This window comes from Gossypium arboreum, chromosome 3 (genome assembly GCF_025698485.1).
Source record: "Gossypium arboreum isolate Shixiya-1 chromosome 3, ASM2569848v2, whole genome shotgun sequence".
In the NCBI taxonomy this organism is placed as follows: domain Eukaryota; kingdom Viridiplantae; phylum Streptophyta; class Magnoliopsida; order Malvales; family Malvaceae; genus Gossypium; species Gossypium arboreum.
The window spans coordinates 47,056,143-47,074,482 of NC_069072.1; the positions used below are offsets into that span (position 1 = coordinate 47,056,143).

The 18,340-nt window shown below is 34.8% G+C and overlaps 1 non-coding gene across 1 annotated transcript; it reads left to right on the top strand.

The window, feature by feature from the left end:
• The first annotated feature begins 2,378 nt into the window (after positions 1 to 2,378).
• LOC128291275 (small nucleolar RNA R71) lies at positions 2,379 to 2,485 on the top strand. Its single transcript, XR_008281051.1, has one exon. It is a non-coding gene; the product is annotated as a small nucleolar RNA R71 (small nucleolar RNA).
• Positions 2,486 to 18,340: the final 15,855 nt, after the last annotated feature.

The following is an 18,340-nucleotide window of genomic DNA, read 5'->3' on the forward strand; positions in this document are numbered from 1 at the left end:
GGTCTTAGCCCGGATTTAACAACTTGCACGAATGCCTTCGGTCTTAGCCCGATATAGCTACTAGCACAATTGCCTTCGGTCTTAACCCGGATATAAATTTCAGCATAATTGTCTTCGGGCTTAGCCCGGATATCATTCAATTTCTCATGCACACATACATCAATAATCATTGGACATACATATTTCATTTTCCTTACTAAGGCTCAAACACAATTATAATCATTAGCATATTCGCCTTGGACTTAGCCCGGTGGAATTCAAATACTCATACACACATAATCAATAATCATACACATCCATATTTCATCTCACATAATTCAAGTAAGGTCACTTCTTGAGGACTTACCTCGGATGTTGTCGAACGGCTTTTTCGGCTATTCGATCACCTTTTCCTTCCCCTTGTCCAATTGTGGCCCTCTTAGCTCTTGAGCTTAATCTTGATGCAAACTTGGCCAAATCTCCTTCTAGATCTCTTCCAAACCAAGCATGAAGCAAAAATCCTCCTTCTTCCTTAGTTTTGGCTCAAAGAAAGGATGAACAAATTTTTTTTCTTTCCTTCTCTACAACTCACGGCAATGGGGGGATTACCACACTCACACACATTTTTTTCATTTTTTATCACCCATACACCTTTGTTTATTATTTCACCCTAATGCACCAACAAAACATGTTTCATGACATGTTTAGCCCATCCTCCTTGTCATGGCCGGCCACCACCTATAAAGGGGGAATTTGACATGCAAGTCCATTATTTTGCATGCATGCTTTAATTAGTCATCACACATTTCCCTATCATACTTTCAAAGTTCATTACTAAGTCCTTTCTTGTGGAATTCACCCTTATAACACTAAATCAATCATCATAAAATGTCATACATGAGCACACACATATTATAGGCATCAAAATAGATTTTTAATTATTTTTATGCCTCGGTTTTGTGGTCCCGAGACCACCTTCCGACTAGGGTCAATTTTGGGCTGTCACATTTCGGCTTTTCCAAACTTTGTAAAATAAGACCAGATCTGAGATGATGAACACTTACCCCTTACTCCTTTTTTATGTCCATGCAATCTGGTGTAGATTTATCTATCAAACGACGGTAGAACTCGACTCCCCAAAGTTTTGAAGTTTCGGCTATAAGCCCCCAAATCTATGGTTTTTTGGCTTTTGGGTGGTGAAGGAGATGACAATATGAAACTATAACCTGGATGTAGAATTGCCGACAGGTCTCTAGAGTTTAGAAAGAATAATCGTTGATTAATGGAAACACAATGTTAAAGGGTTTGGCTTTGAAGAAATCGGTACCTGTAATGTGTGTTCAAGATTTCGGCTTTTATGGATTCAGCAAAAGTATTGATGAATAGCAGAATTGATGAATAGTTTTGAAGAAGAAAAATAGAAAAAGAAGAATAGAGGAAGTGGTAGTTTCGGCTAGAGAGGAAAAAGAGAAAAAAGAAAAACCTTGTGATGTTTGAGCAGAAAAGAACGGCACCACCCAATACCCTAGGTGCCGAAATACTAACCTCCTAACCCTCTGCCGATTTTTCCCCCTTCAATTCCCAAAATTCGGCCAACTCCTTACCTCTCTCCTAATCCCTTAAATCTCTTCCCTTATCACTCCTTAATCCAAACGTTTAGACTGATTCAAACTCTCCTCTAGCAGAATCCACCTGGACTCCAACACTTACCCCTCCAGCACTTAAAAATAAATGCATCTATTTGTTAACACTGTGAATCGATCCCATGCCTTCCCCAATGCTCCACATGCCACCTTTTTAGGAGCCTAGTGGCGTCACCCTTGCCACTTTACTAAGGCTCTTTTTGTGATGCAATTTACCCATAACTCTATACAAGGGCCATCTAGCTAGAACCCCTAACTCCTAAGTCCAAAAATTCAAAAATTCAACCGGGTTTTGGCCAACACATGGGCCTTCTATAAGCCCATTTACCTACTCAAAATATTAATTTCACATCCAAATACAAAATTTTAAAATCTTTACAAAATATTGAAAACCGCGAATAAATCTGAAAATCAGGATGTTACAACACACAAGAAACTACTTCAAACGGACTTAGTGGCTGAGCTGCAAAATTATTAGCACTGTTAGCGGTAAACTGCTTTAACATAGAGGAAATAGATGACACTTGAGCTGATAGCAAAGTGAGAGCATCAACTTCATGAACTCCAGCTATACGTCTTCCTAAAGCTGTTTGATTTGTTGGCCATTGATAGTTACTACTCGCGATCCTCTCAATGATCTCATAAACCTCATTATAAGACTTAGACAAAATTGAACCATTCGAAGAAGCATCTACCATCAATCTGGTATGTGCATTGAGACCATTATAAAATTTCTCCAACTGGATACAATGAGGAATCCTATGATGAGGACACTTACGAAGTAACTCCTTGAATCACTTCCAAGCCTTATATACAGACTAGTCATCCAATTGTTGGAAAGTTGTGATCTTATTCCTCAACTTAGAATTCTTGCTAGGCAGGAAGTACTTAACCAAAAATCTCTCTGCTAGTTCTTTCCATGGAGATATGGAACTTGGTGGCAATGAATTGAGCCATGCTCGTTGTAACAGTCCGGTTCAGACCTTAGTCGGAACAATCGTTTCAAGACCACATATTCACCTTAGAAAAATATTTAAATATTATTTTCCATGTTTATGATATGTGAATGAGCATGTGTGAAAGTCTCGTATGAAAATTTGAATGTTTGTGTGCTTAATTTAATAAAAGGACCTAATCGCGTAAAATGTAAAAGTTGCCTGCTATTTCTTAAAAGTGCCTATTTATTTTGGGTCATTAATTGTAAGGTCCTTATGTGGTAATTTTACCATTTAATGTATGAGTGGACATTAATGGCCTTAATATAATGGTTTATTTACATTTTATTGTAAGGGCAAAATGGTAAAATAATTATTAAATGAATTATAACTAAAATAAAGTATGAAAATAAGCCATTATGTGTTAATATAGTCAAAATTAGCAAAGGAAAAAGAGAGAAAGCTCAAGTTAGGGTTTGGATTTGATTTTCCTTGATTAAGGTATGGTTTTGACTCGGTTTTTAATAATTTCTACGTTTTTGTAATCATTGCTTCGTATACTATCAAGCCCACGTCTCAATTTCTGATTTTGATGATGATTTTGAAATGTTCCATGGATAATTTCATGAGTTTTATGTTGTTATATGATGAAATATGAAAGTTTGATGTTGGGTTTATATGTTTTGTCTTTGGATTTTTGACGATTTTGAGTAAAATGGGCTAAATTGTGAAATTTTTAAATTGAGGGACTAAAATGTGAAATAAATGAAATGTTTGGACTTGAATAAGAGCTATGAATATTCGGCCAAGCATGAGTATATGCAAATTATGTGTATTTTGTGATTTTGTGAATTAGGGACTAAAGTTTCAAAATGTGAAAATGTGAAGGCTAGTTTACAAATTACCCTAAATATGTATCTATGGATTGTTTTGAATGAATTTATGATTGAATAAGTTAAATTTGAATTTATATAGATCAAGAATTACAGAAAACGGAATTAGATCGGGGAAAGTCAAAAATTGTTGAGTCACTGTTTTCATCCATCCGAATCCATACGAGGTAAGTCAATATACATTGAATGTGTTTGGATTGAATTCTTATTATTCATATGATATTCAATTGTGATGAATGAATGTTCAAGCTAAATATGGGTTGTACGAGAAAGTATCGACAAAGTTCCGACGTCCGAAAAGCCCTGTACGAATCATAGGAATAGTTAGGATACATATGTCATGACATAGGATTTCGTTATGTGATTTCGTGTAAGACCACATCTGAGACGTTGGCATCAACTTCTGTTTTACGTGCAAGACCATGTCTAGGACGTCGGCATCGTATCTGATTTCGTGTAAGACCCTGTCTGAGACAATGGCATCGATGTTTGGTTACATGTAAGACCACATCTGCGACGTTGGCATTGTATATGTTCTCTGAGTTATTCGCGTATCCTTACGTTTCCAAACAGTTCAACAGTCATTCCGAGAAAATGAATGAATAAGTGAATATATGTCTGATTCAGGTACGTACGAATTACGTACTATATTTGAAAATGAAAGGTAAGTATATGTCAAAATGATGATCTATGATCTAAGCATATGAATATTAGGTTTGTATTGGTATTTGGCTCCACAGTATAAGTAATTTGATGATGTTTACATGTTTTAAATGATAATTTTAATTCTATATGGCTTACTAAGCTTTTGAAAGCTTACTTGTATGTGTTTGCATTATTTTATAGATACTGAAGCTACTGTGAGCTCGAGGATCATCACCACACTATTAAACCTTATTTTGGTACTTTTGAAATGTATATATTGAAGTATGACATGTATAGGCTAGAAGTGTTTAAATTATGTTTTGTAATGTATATATATTTAGCCATATGATATGGCTTGGTATGGATGTGTTTATGATATGGTTTTGGTATATGAATTATGAGGCAATATGATATATTTGGAGTGGTTATGTATGAATATAAGAAATGGTAAGATTGGTAAGCTTTTGGCATGTGTTAGCTATGGTAATTGATAAGTTTTGATATGAAATTGAAACATATGTTTGGTATGATTTTATTTTAGATTTGTTATGATTTGGTTGATGTATTGAGATGGAAATTTGGTTGGCATTGATAAATCATGAATGGCTTATGTTTTGGTTGTGAATTGATCATAAAATGCTATGGAAATATGCTTGGTTTGGTGCTTATAGGTTTGACCAATTAGGGTGGCAAGTTGGCTATTCAAATGGCCTATTTTTTTTCCACACAGGCGTGTGTCTCAGCCGTGTACGACACACAGCTATGTTGCACGGCCGTGTGTCCCCTGGGGTACCCTACAATTGTAAGTCAGGGTCGAGCACGGCCAAGGCACACGGGCGTGTGGCTAGCTTTGTGGCCCAAGTCAGGCTCGACCACTACCAAGGCACACGGGCGTGTCTCGTGGCTGTGTGAGCAAGTCAGTATGTATGCCCTGTTTTGACACTGCCTAGACAGACGGGCGTGTCTAATGCCGTGTAAGGCACATGGCCTGTTTACACGGGTGTGTGACCTATACTTGTTTGAAAAATATTTAAGTTTTAGAAAAATTTTGTATGTGTTCGGTTTAGTCCCGAGCCCTTTTTAATGTATTTTTAAGGTCTCGAAGACCTATATAAGGGACTCTATATTGATGTTGATCTCTGATGCTTTGATGATTATGAAATGAAAGTTAAATGTTCTGATTCATCTAGTAGTGCCTTTAACTCTTGTCCGGCGACAGATACGGGTTAGGGGTGTTACATTTGATTGGTATCAGAGTTATGGTTTAGTCGGTTCTGGGACTACCATAGCGTATGTGAGTCTAGCTGTACGTGCCATATTTATGAACTGCGATAGTATAATGAATCCTGAGATTGAAATTTGCTTTTATATAGCAAATGGATCCCGATCGAGCCGTAGCGGACGATGTCGAAAGCAATGTGCCTACTCCCACGCAAGGGACTGTGCCATCTGATTCTAGACCGGCTACGAGTAGCGTGATATTGAGGCTAGACAAGCCTTCTATCAGATGATGAACGATTGGTTTAGCCAATATATTAGAATCAATCCTGCTATTCAATAACCCCACCCCTGGTCAATTCTCCGTAAACTCCTACTATACCATCAGCGAATCTGGTTCAATTAAATAAGCCTCGGGGTAGATAAGATTAGAAAGTATGGGGCTTAAGAGTTTCGAGTTACAACAAATGATGATGCTGAAAAGGATGAGTTCTGGTTAGAAAACAAGATAAGAGTGTTTGATGAATTGTCTTTGAATTCCGAGGAATGTATAAAACGTGTTGTTTCACTTCTGAGAGATACGGCGTACCATTGGTTGAAAACTTTGATATCGGTAGTTCTGAGTGAGTGAGTTACCTGGGATTTCTTCTAAGCTAAATTTCGAAAGAAATACATCAGTCACTTCCAAAAACGTAAAGAGTTTCTCGAGCTTAAACAAGGCCGTATGTCTGTCATAGAATATGAGTGGGAATTTGCAAGACTGAGTCAGTATGTCCATGAATTTGTATCTACGGAAGCAATAATGTGCAAAAGATTTGAAGATGGTTTGAACGAGGATATTCGTTTGTTAGTCGGGATTCTTGAGATTAAAGAATTTGTTATGCTTGTTGAACGAGCATGTAAACCTGAATATCTTGGGAAAGAGAAAAGAAAAGCTTATTACGAAAGTAGAGAAGTGCGAAAGAGATCATCGGGCAAGTCATTTCAATATGCATCAAAGAAACTTTGAGATGATAATAACCATTCAAATGCTAATATGGGACATTCGAATAGAGATCGTACAAGATTGCATTCGAGCTTCAAAGCTCCAGCTACATCTGTTGCCAGTGTTGGAAATGCTAAATCTGATCACCTTGAGTGCAAACATTGTGGTAAAAGACATCCCAGTAATTCTAGACTGTATGATCAGGCTTGTTTCAGATGTGAATCGTTAGAACATTTTATTCGTGATTTCCCCGAATCTATCGAGCAAGAAATTGTACAAAATTCGAGGCCAAGTGGCAATGCATCTCGTAGTAGACCTTCCAAAAATACGAGAAATATAAGTGGCAGTCAGAGAGAGATAAAAGACACAACTGTTAGATCTAAGGCTTGGGCACTTGCTAGAGCCTATGCTATCTGAGCTCGGGAGGAAGCTTCGTCACCAGATGTGATTATGGATACATTTACTCTTTATGATACTTCTGTGATTGCTTTGATAGATCTTGGATTGACACATTCGTATATATGCATGAACTTAGTGAGCAGTAAGACTTTGCCTGTAGAGTGTACTGAATTTGTGATTAGAGTTTCGAACCCCCTAGGTAGATGTGTTTTGGTTGATAAAGTTTGCAAGAATTGTCCGCTAATGTTTCGAGACACTTGTTTTCTGGCTGATCTGATGCTATTACCTTTTGATGAATTTGATATAATTTTGGGTATGGATTGGTTAACTTTGCATGATGCTATTGTGAACTACAAATGGAAAACTATTGATTTGAGATGCAAGAATGATGAAATAGTCAGAATTGAATCTAGTGATTTGAATGGATTGTCTGTTATGATATCTTCGATGAAAGCTTTGAGCATTGCAAGAAAGGGTTGTGAAGCCTACTTTTCTTGTGTAATTGATTCAAAAGTGTCAGAAAAGAAAGTTGAATCAGTTCATGTTGTATATAAGTTTCTTGATGTGTTTCCTGAAGAACTTCCAGGTTTACCTCCGGTAAGAGAAGTTGAATTTGGCATTGAATTGGTACCTGGTACTACTCTGATTTTGATAACTCCATATAGAATGGCTCCGGCCGAATTAAAGGAATTAAAGTCTCAGTTGCGAGAATTAACCGATAGAGGATTTGCTAGACCGAGTTTCTCATCTTGGGGTGCTCCGTTCTATTTGTGAAAAAGAAAGACTGTATGATGAGAATGTGTATCGATTATCATCAGTTGAACAAAGTGACTATCAAGAATAAGTATCCTCTGCCCGGCATTGATGACTTGTTTGATCAATTGAAAGGAGCAGGTGTGTTTTTGAAAATAGATTTGAGATCGAGCTATTACCAGTTACGAGTAAAAGATTCAGATATTTTGAAAATTGCTTCCAGAATGAGGTACGACCACTATGAATTCTTAGTTTTTCCTTTTGGATTGACTAATGCACCTGCTATCTTTATGGATTTGATGAACAGAATTTTTAGACCGTATTTAGATCGATTTGTTGTCGTATTCATTGATGACATATTGATTTATTCACAAGATGAAACTGAATATGCCAAGCATCTGAGAATAATGCTACAGACTCTGCAAGATAAATAGTTGTACGCGAAGTTTAACAAATGTGAATTCTGATTACGTGAAGTCAGTTTTCTGGGTCATATTGTATCAGCATCTGGTATTCGAGTTGATCCGAGCAAAATTTCAGCTATTCTGGATTGGAAACCTCTAAGTAATGTTTTTGAAGTCCGCAGTTTTCTGGGACTTACCGGTTACTATAGACGATTTGTAAAAGGCTTTTCTATGATTGCAACTTTATTAACGAAGTTACATTAGAAAGATGTGAAGTTTGAATGGTCTGAAAAATGTCAGAATAGTTTTGATCAGTTGAAAACTTTTTTGACTGAAGCTCTGGTATTGGTACAACCCGAATCGGGTAAAGAATTTGTTATCTACAATGATGCTTCATTGATTGGTCTAGGACGTGTTTTGATGCAGGAAGGTAAAGTCATTGCTTATGCTTCGAGACAACTGAAGCCACATGAAAAGAACTATCCAACATATGACCTTGAGTTAGCTCCGATTGTATTTGCTTTAAAGATTTGGCACCACTATCTGTTTGGTGAGAAATGTCATGTATATTTTGGTCATAAGAGTTTGAAATATCTGATGACTCAGAAAGATTTGAATCTGCAACAAAGAAGATGGATTGAATTTCTCAAAGACTATGACCTTGTGATTGATTATCATCCGGGTAAAGTAAATGTTGTTGCTGATGCTTTGAGTCAAAAATAATTATTTACTTTGCGTGCGATGAATGCTCATTTGGTTCTGTACGATGATGGTTCAGTTTTAGCTGAATGGAAAGCAAGACCTTTGTTTTTACAACAGATTATCAAAACTCAGAAGATTGATAATGAAATTTTAGCAAAACAAGCTTAGTGTGATTTAGAGTCTGATTCAGAATTAAAAGTTGATAAAGATAATTGTTTGAGATTCCGAGATAGAATTTGTGTTTCAAGAAATCCAAAGTTAATTTAAATGATTTCGAATGAAGCTCACAGCTGTCGGTTATCTGTTCACTCGGGTAGTACGAAAATGTATAATGATTTGAAACAGCTTTATTGGTGGCATGGTATGAAATGAGACATTTCTGACTTTGTTTTGAAATGTTTAGTCTGTCAGCAAATAAAAGCCAAGCATCAGGTATCTTCTGGGTTGCTTTAGCTGATCATGATACCTGAGTGGAAATGGAATAGAGTCACAATGGATTTTGTATCTGGTCTACCATTGACACTAAACAAGAAAGATGCAATCTGGGTTATTGTGCATAGATTGACTAAATCGGCTCATTTTGTTTCAGTTCGTACAGATTATTTGCTTGACAAGCTTGTTGTGTTATATGTTTCTCAGATTGTAAGATTACACGATGTGCCTATTTCTATTATTTTGGATAAAGATCCGAGGTTTACATCGCAGTTTTGGAAGAAGTTGCAAGATGCTTTGGGTACGAAATTACATTTTAGCATTGCTTTCCATCCGTAAACAGATGGTCAGTCTGAGTGAATCATTCAGATTCTTGAGGATAAGTTGAGATGTTGCATTCTCAAGTTTGAAGGTACGTGGGAACAGTATTTGCCTTTGATTGAATTTGCTTATAATAACAGTTTTCAATCGAGAATTAAAATGGAACCATATGAAGCTTTATATGGTTGCAAATTTCGTACACCTTTGTATTGGACTGAGTTCAGCAAAAATAAGATTCACGGAATTGATTTGATAAAAGAAACCGAACAGAAAGTAAAAGTTATTCGAGAAAGCTCGAAAGAAGCTTCCGATCATCAGAAATCTTATGCGAATTTGAAAAGAAAAGTCATTGAATTTGAAATCAGCGATAAACTATTTTTGAAAGTATCTCCGTGGGAGAAAGTGCTTCAATTCGATAAAAAAGGCAAATTGAGTCCGAGGTTCATCGGGCCGTATGAGATTACCGAGCATATTGGGTTGGTAGCATATATATTGTTGTTGCCACCAGAGTTAGAAAAGATTCATGATACGTTTCATGTATCGATGCTTCGATGATACAAATCTGATCCTTCGCATGTGATTCCTCCGTCTGAGATTGAAATTCAATTTGATATGACTTACGAAGAAAAGTCGACCCGTATCTTAGCTCGAGAGGTTAAAGTACTGCCAAATAAGAAAATTTCATTAGAAAAAGTGATGTGGCATCGATACGATATTGAAGAGGCCACGTGGGAGCCTGAAGATGCTATGAGACAGCAATATCCGAATCTGTTCAACGGTAAGATTTTCAAGGACGAAAATCCCTAAAGAGGGGAGAATTGTAACAGTCCGGTTTAGACCCTAGTCAGAACAGTAGTTTCAGGACCACATATTTGCATCAGAAAAATATTTAAATATTATTTTCCGTGTTTTATGATATGTGAATGAGCATGTGTGAAAGTCTCGTATGAAAATTTGAATGTTTGTGTGCTTAATTTAATAAAAGGACCTAATCGCGTAAAATATAAAAGTTGCCTGTTGTTTCTTAAAAAGTGTCTATTTGTTTTGGCTCATTAATTGTAAGGTCCTTATGTGGTAATTTGACCATTTAACATATGATTGGACATTAATGGCCTAAATATAATGGTTTATTAATGTTTTACTGTAAGGGCAAAATGGTAAAATAATTATTAAATGAATTATAACTAAAATAAAGTATGAAAATAAGCCATTATGTGTTCATATAGGCGAAATTAGCAAAAGAAAAAGAGAGAAAACTCAAGCTAGGGTTTGGCTTTGATTTTCTTTTATTAAGGTATGGTTTTGACTCAGTTTTTGATAATTTCTACGTTTTTGCAATCTTTGTTTCATATACTATCAAGCCCATGTCTCAATTTTTGATTTTGATGATGATTTTGAAATGTTCCATGGATAATTTCATGAGTTTTATGTTGTTATATGATGAAAGATGAAAGTTTGATGTTGGGTTTATATGTTTTGTCTTTGGATTTTTGATGATTTTGAGTAAAATGGGCTAAATTGTGAAATTTGTAAATTAAGGGACAAAAATGTGAAATAAATGAAATGTGTGGACTTGAATAAGATCTATGAATATTCAGCCAAGCATGAGTATACGCAAATTATGTGTATTTTGTGATTTTTTGAATTAGGGACTAAAGTGTCAAAATGTGAAAATGTAAGGGCTAGTTTGCAAATTGCCCTAAATATGTATCTATGGATTGTTTTGAATGAATTTATGATTGAATGGGTTAAATTTGAATTTATATAGATCAAGAATTAAAGAAAACGGAATCAGATCGGGGAAAGTCGAAAGTTGTCGAGTAACTGTTTTCATCCATCCGAATCCATACGAGGTAAGTCATTATACATTAAACGTGTTTGGATTGAATTCTTATTATTCATATGATATTCAATTGTGATGATTGAATGTTTGAGCTAAATATGGGTTGTACGAGAAAGTATCGACAAAGTTCCGACGTCCGAAAAGCCCCATACGAACTATAGGAATAGTTAGGATACATATGTCATGACATAGGATTTCGTTATGTGATTTCGTGTAAGACCATGTCTGGGACATTGGCATCAACTTCTGTTTTATGTGTAAGACCATGTCTGGGACATCGGCATAGTATCTGATTTCGTGTAAGACCCTGTCTAGGACAGTGGCATTGATGTTTGATTACATGTAAGACCACGTCTAGGATGTTGACATTGTATATGTTCTCTAAGCTATCCACGTATCCTTACATTTCTGAACAGTTCAACGGGCATTCCGAGAAAATGAATGAATAAATGAATATATGTTCGATTCAAGTACGTTTGAATTATGTACTATATTTGAAAATGAAAGGTAAGTATATATGAAAATGATGATCTATAATCCAAGCATATGAATATGAGGTTTGTATTGGTATTTGGCTCCAAAGTATAAGTAATTTGATGATGTTTACATGTTTTAAAAGATAATTTTAATTGTATATGGCTTACTAAGCTTTTGAAAACTTACTTGTTTGTGTTTACATTGTTTTATAGATATCGAAGCTACTGTGAGCTCGAGGATCATCACCGCACTATTGAACCGTATTTTGGTACTTTTGAAATGTATATATTGAAGTATGGTACGTATAGGCTAGAAGTGTTTAAATTATGTTTTATGATGTATATATATTTAGCCATGTGATATTGCTTGGTATGGATCTCTTTATGATATGGTTTTGGTATATGAATTATGAGGCAATATGATATATTTGGTGTGTTTATGTATGAATATAAGAAATGGTAAGATTGGTAAGCTTTTGGCATATGTTAGCTATGGTAATTAATAAGTTTTGATCATGAAATTGAATCATATGTTTGGTATGATTTTATTTTAGATTTTTTATGATTTGGTTGATGTATTGAGATGGAAATTTGGCTGGCATTGATAAATCATGAATGGCTTATGTTTTGGTTGTGCTGTCCAAATATGCTTGGTTTAGTGCTTGTAGGTTTGACCAATCGGGGTGGCAAGTTGGCTATTCAAATGGCCTATTTTTGTCCACACGGGCAGGGACACGGGTGTGTGTCTTAGTCGTGTGCGACACACAGCTATTTTGCACGGCCGTGTGTCCTCTGGGGTACCCTACAATTGTAAGTCAGGCTCAAGCACGCCAAGGCACACGGGCATGTGGCTAGTCGTGTGGCCTAAGTCAGGCTCGACCATGACCAAGGCACACGGATGTGTTTTGTGGCCGTATGAGCAAGTCAGTATGTATGCCCTATTTTGACACGGCCTAGACACACGGGCGTGTCTAATGTCGTGTAAGGCACACGGCCTGTTTATATAGGCATGTGACCTGTACTTGTTTGAAAAATGTTTAAGTTTTGGGAAAATTCTGTATGTGTTCGGTTTAGTCCCGACCCCTTTCTTAAGCATGTTTAAGGTCTCGAAGACCTATATAAGGGACTCTATATTGATGTTGATCTCTGATACTTTGATGATTATGAAATGAAAGTTAAATTTTCTGATTCATCTGGTAATGCCTTTAACCCTTGTCCGGCAACGGATACGGGTTAAGGGTTTACACTCATGCTCGATCTCGCAACGAGTACAGAAACAACTTCAACCTCAATGCGTCTTTAGTCACACTGGCTATCTTGAATGAATCATTTACCTCCATAAATAATCAAAGGTAGAGATGTGGATCTTCCATGGGGCATACCACTAAATTGGCCCACCGTTTGTAGCATTTGAAACATCACTGGTTTCAATTCGAATTGGGTTGCCTCAATATCTGGCCTTCTAATTCCTGGATTTAACTCATTGAAAAGTGGCACAACATATTGTCTGATGCATCGATCCCTATCATCAACAATGAGGATGGGATTTCGTACATGATCAGCTTCAATACCTTGGTCTTGATTCTAATTTCCAAGGTCCATCTCGACTTGTGTTTGAGCTATTCATTCATGTCTTCTTTGTTTGGAAGTTCGCTCAATTTCAGGGTCTACTGGGAGTAAATCGATAATCTGATCTATGCTCATAAACACCTAAAAAGAAAATCACAAAATTAAAAAGAATAAGCTAGTACTGTTAGAAATGACCAAATTGAAAATAAATAATTTCACAAAGAATGACTATAGCAACAGTTGACAGTTCCCGGCAATGGCGCCAAAAACTTGTAACGCTCGGGTTTGTACAAGTGTACACAATCATTATCAAGTAATAAGTAAGTATCGAGTTATCGTCTCTACAGGGATTGTATTCGTGCTAAGTCACTCAATTATAAAAATATTATTAACAACTTGGTAAATAGAAACACAATTTGATTTGGAAGTATTGATTAAAATTATGTAAAATTAATCTAGATGAAATGATTCCTAATGTGATTTATCCTAACATGCGACTATATGAATGAAACATATTTTAACAGAATTAACACAATAAACAACAATTATAACATAAATAAGCTAGGACAATTACTTTAATTAAACTCAAATTATTATTAACATCCTTATCAATATTCGAAAAAACATTCCATGGTTACTTAGTAAATACACATTTTACTGATCCTTATTTAATATTAGTATTCGTGCAAGGTAACAGGGACGTGTTAGGTTTGAAACAGTTTAATCACACAAATTTAAAAACTATGCAGATAACAGAGCTTGGTTAGGGTTGTTATGTAACCTGCAATTTAATCGGGTTAGGATCTAAATTGAGCATGCACATTTTAATTATGTGTCCATTAACCGTCATCTGGTTTGGATCGCTCAGCTAATTCAGGTGTATTTTGAATCAGTATGAACGAAATACAGACTTGATTTTAATTAAAAACATGATTGATTGAGGCACAAACATTATAAGTATGAATCAAATAATTATTATTTAATCAAAGCAATCATCTTAACTTAAATAAAATTAAGCTATCATTGTTGTAAACAAGAACAGTAAACACATAGTAAACATTCTTGAATTAAGTTAAAGAAAAGAAAGATTAAACTCAAATCAAAGTGGCTGTCACCCAAGACTCTAACTGACAAGGGCTCCTTCGTTCCTTCGTTTTGCTCCTTTACTGATGGCTCTCTAAGGTGGCCAACCAAGGGCTCTTCAAGAGGCTAATTTGCTAAAAATCCTTATGCAAAGATGATGATAGGCCTAAGGGGGAAAGAAAGCTAAGAGAGTTGAGAGAGGAGAGAATGATGAATGAGTGAGGGATGATGGATATGTGAGAAATGGGGTCTTATTTATAGGTGAGGCAAGGGAGCTAGTTTGCTAAAAATAGAGTGTCCATCATTTGAATCTTCATCCAAGAGTGGCCGACCATGATTTCTGGGAGTGTGGTTGATTTTTGCTTGATTTAAGTGCCACAACATCATCAGGATCAGGACTCAATCAATTGCAAATCTCTGGGTAAATCTCTTATTTCTTCAACTTTTCAAGGAGCTTGTGTAATTGAACCAAAATTTGATTTATGAACATCCACATGCAACCAAATTTTGGGTTGACTTGGTCCTCCATTTGGATTGTTTTGTAATCAACATAAAGCTTTTAGACCTGTCCAACAATAGTAGATAATTTAAAGGACCAAAGAATATAATTTAACCACTTTAATTAATCAATTTACTTAATTAATTAAAACCTAATTTATTAATGAAATATATTAAAATAAATTATTAAATATAACTTTATATTTTATTATTTAATTTAATCATGCATGGCCCACTTTATAGCTTGAAAATATAATATGCTCAAATTAATATAAAAGAAGCCATTTTCTGCATGAAAACTATATAATAAAGCATAAAATCATATTTTAATAATTTCTATCACATTTTAATAATTTCTATGTCCCAATTTCATATTTTTCATATATTTCATTAACTTATTAAACAATTACTTGGTTTTAACAACAAATTTAAGTAAAATGTGATTAATTATTTAGGAAAAATCCTATATATTTTTCAGTTTACAGCTGCTATTATTTTTGCATTGAAAATTTGGTGTCATCATTTGTATGGTGAAAAATGCTTAATGATCATAAGAGCTTGAAATACATAATGACTCAGAAGGATTTGAACTTGCGACAACAAAGATGGCTTGAGCTATTGAAAGAATATGAGTTAGTAATTGATTATCATCCGGGGAAAGCAAATGTAGTCGTAGATGATTTGAGTAGAAAATCTCTATTTGTGTTGAGAGTGATGAATACAAGACTAACTTTGTCCGATGATTGTTCGATTCTAGCAGAGTTGAAAGCTAATGTAACAGCCTATTTTTCAGTGAAATTGGAACAGTGGTTTCAGGACCACAAATCCGATCCGAAAATAAAATTTATTTTTATTTTATTACATGGTCTGTAATATGTTAGAAATGTCATGTGAAAATTTTGATAAGAAAATTTTATCGATTATGTGCTTAATTACGAGAAGGACTAAATTGCATGAAATGCAAAAGTTAAATTCTAGTAGCTAGAAGGATTAAATAGCTTTGGAATTCAAAACTTGAGGTCTTTATATGGTAATTAGACCATTAAAGAAAAGTATGTAGATATTTTATTGACTCATCCAAGGAAATTTAGAAAAAGGACAATGACTAAATTGGAATTTGAAATAATTTAATTACTTAAAAGATGAAAAAGAAATATCATCTTATTTTTATGTCATCTTCAACCTAAAACACATGGAAACCTTAGGAGAGAGAGAAGAAACTTTCATGGCTAAATTGGATAAGTTTCCTTGTCTCGTTTTTAGTAATTTTGATATTTTTAAAACCGGGATAGCTTAATCTATCTATTTGGAGGATCAATTTGAAAAGTTATCAAGGTATGGAAATTGGGTCATGGATGAATATGCTTAAAATTTAAAATTTATGGTAGAAAATGAAAGGTTGTTGATAGATAAACAACTTTTACAAAGTGATTTTTGATGAAAACATGATTTAGGGACTAAAATGTAAAGTTGTAAAAATTGATGAAAAATTATAAAATTTATAGAAAATATGTGCTGTAAATTATATGTTGAAATTTCAGTTAGGCTTGGAATAGGAAGTTGATTGCATGAGTTTCATTTTCCGATCCTAGGGACGAAATTGGAATTTATAGATAAGTTAGGGGCAAAATGGTAATTTTTCCTAGGACTTAAAATGAGTCCAAATGAATCACATGTGTGAAATTGCTGATTAAAGTTATTTATATAGATCTGGACAATACAAATTTGAGGTTAGATTGACGAAAAGAAAAGGTTTTGGATTAGTAGATTATTTAAGCGAACAAGTGTTGAGGTAAGTTCGTGTAACTTAATCAAGCATGTAAATATGTTAAATTGAATGTTTTGTTTGTATGGAATGTGACTTATATTGAGGTGAATTATTTGATTTCTATGATGAAGAATTGAATACATGTTTGAAACGGTGAAAAAATGGGTTAAGCTCCGTTTGAATATTAAATTCCGATGAATATATGTGCTTTCCTGAAATGAATGAGGTCCTGCATTTGTTACGGATGGGATTTAACTCGAACAAGTAATCCTATTGATCTCATTATAGAAAGAATTTAGCCCGAATGGGTAATCCTAATATAATCCCTCTCGAGCATATGTGTAAAAATGCCTTAAAGTGAATTTTGGACTAAATTGAATAGAGAAATGATTAAATAAGTTAATTTTAATTACATATAAATCAAGAAAAGCGAAACTTGGGTCTAGATCGAGGGAAAAACAAAGTTCTCGACTAATCGAATAGTTTAGCTATTTTTACATTCGAGGTAAGTTCGTATGTAATAAGTTTCATTATAAATGTGTTTTAAATGCTTTTATATTGAATAAATTATTAATATGAGATTACTGACATGTTCGACAATGATTCAAGGATGCTTCGATGTTAGAAATCCCGGTTGAACCTTAGGATTAGATTTGGATACTAGTGATATGTCATTAGGGGATTATTGTGATTATGTGTTCTGGGTTCTAGTCTTGTACGTCCTACTAGTGGCTGAGTATACCGACATGTGTTGTGGATACTTGACAGCTTGTGTGAGCAGCACCATGTAGCTACGTCTTGATTAACAGCTTGTGTGAGATTGATAAGAGATGATACAGGTATGTACATGAATCGTATAAGCTTAAATTGAAGAAGTTGTGAAGTTCATATATAAAATTATGATTGAAAATGTGAAAGGTTTGTTAGCTAAATGAATTACATGTTGTTATGTTCAAATTGATGATTTGTATATTCATGTTAAGATTGAGTTTATTTCATACGAGCTTACTAAGATATGAAGCTTACTTTTTTATTTTTCCATGTTTTATAGAGATCTTAAAGCTAGCTCAGTCTTGGGGATCATCGGAGACTACATCACACTATCCAGCTGTCAATTTGGTACTTTTGAGCTTATGTTTTGAGTAGATGGCATGTATAGGGACTTGGTCATTTTGGTATATTTGGTAATGTGTTGTGTCATTTGAAATGTCTTGTAAATGTTAAATATTTGGTCTTGTGCATAGCTATGAAAGTTGTCTCATTTTGGTTGTTTTGGATGTATATATATATATATATATATATATAAATATGCAAATGGCCTTTGATTTGTGGTTTATAATTGTCTTGTGAATGGCTTATTGAGATTTAATATTGAAGGTAGTAATGGGTTAATATTAGAGATGTATTATCATGTTATGTGTAGGTAAAATATTGCATATAGTAGGTGGATTATTTAGATGGTTTTGGTTATGATTTTGACATGAATGAATTGGTAAATTTTGAGATTTCTGTATATTGTGATTAATGGTATGAGACAAGCATGAATTGAACTTGTTTGGAGATGCCTATTTTATGCAATGAATTATGCAATTTGGTTTGGTGTAGGTTTGTGCAACTTGGGTGGCAAAATGGCTTGGTAAATAGTCTATTTTTATCCACACGGGTAGAGACACGGGCGTGTGTCTCAACCGTGTGTGACACATGGTTATGTTGCACGACCGTGTGGCCCCTGGTGTTGAAATTCAAATCAAGTCAGTATGCTCCACAAGGCCTCACACACGGGCGTGTGACTTG